General features: G+C 61.7%; 1 protein-coding gene across 1 annotated transcript in view; it reads left to right on the top strand.

The window, feature by feature from the left end:
- GALNS (galactosamine (N-acetyl)-6-sulfatase) overlaps window positions 1-467 on the top strand; it is a 62688-nt gene that overhangs the window by 266 nt on the left and 61955 nt on the right. The window contains exon 2 of the mRNA XM_009639666.2: window positions 65-69. The gene's annotated coding sequence lies outside the window, so the exon portion shown is untranslated. The remainder of the gene's footprint in view (window positions 1-64; window positions 70-467) is intronic.

The raw sequence follows: 467 nt of genomic DNA on the forward strand, positions 1-467 counted from the left end.
CGGGGGGGCCGGCCGGCGCCCGCCCCTGCCCCGCCGCGTGGGTTTTGGGGGCCCCAGCCCAGAGATGACGTGGTAGGACTTTCCTTCGGCATGCTGTCCCCCCCCCTTGCTGTTCCCCGCTTTCTCTAAGTGTACTGTATGTTTGACCTGTGAAAGATGTAAACTTTATGATTCAGGTTATGTCTGTTCTTAACTCTGTATCTGTGTAATAAAGACAATTTAATATCAACCAGAGGCTCCGTCGCCTGGGCTTGTGCTGGGTGCCCTCACCCCCCTGCACCCCCAACCCTGGGGGGGTTCGTTACAGCCCCAGGGTCATTCACTGCCCTGCAGAACGCTCTGAGGAGGGGTGTCCCCGGCAGGGGACATTCAGGGTTGTCCCCAGGGGACCCAAAGGGATCTCCCCTCCCTGCTGCAGATGCTGCAGCCCCTGGGGGTGCCCTGCTGCTCCCCCCCCTGTGCCGGGG

The sequence above is a fragment of the Egretta garzetta genome, unplaced genomic scaffold (assembly GCF_000687185.1).
Source record: "Egretta garzetta isolate BGI_Z169 unplaced genomic scaffold, ASM68718v1 scaffold395, whole genome shotgun sequence".
Lineage (NCBI taxonomy): Eukaryota > Metazoa > Chordata > Aves > Pelecaniformes > Ardeidae > Egretta > Egretta garzetta.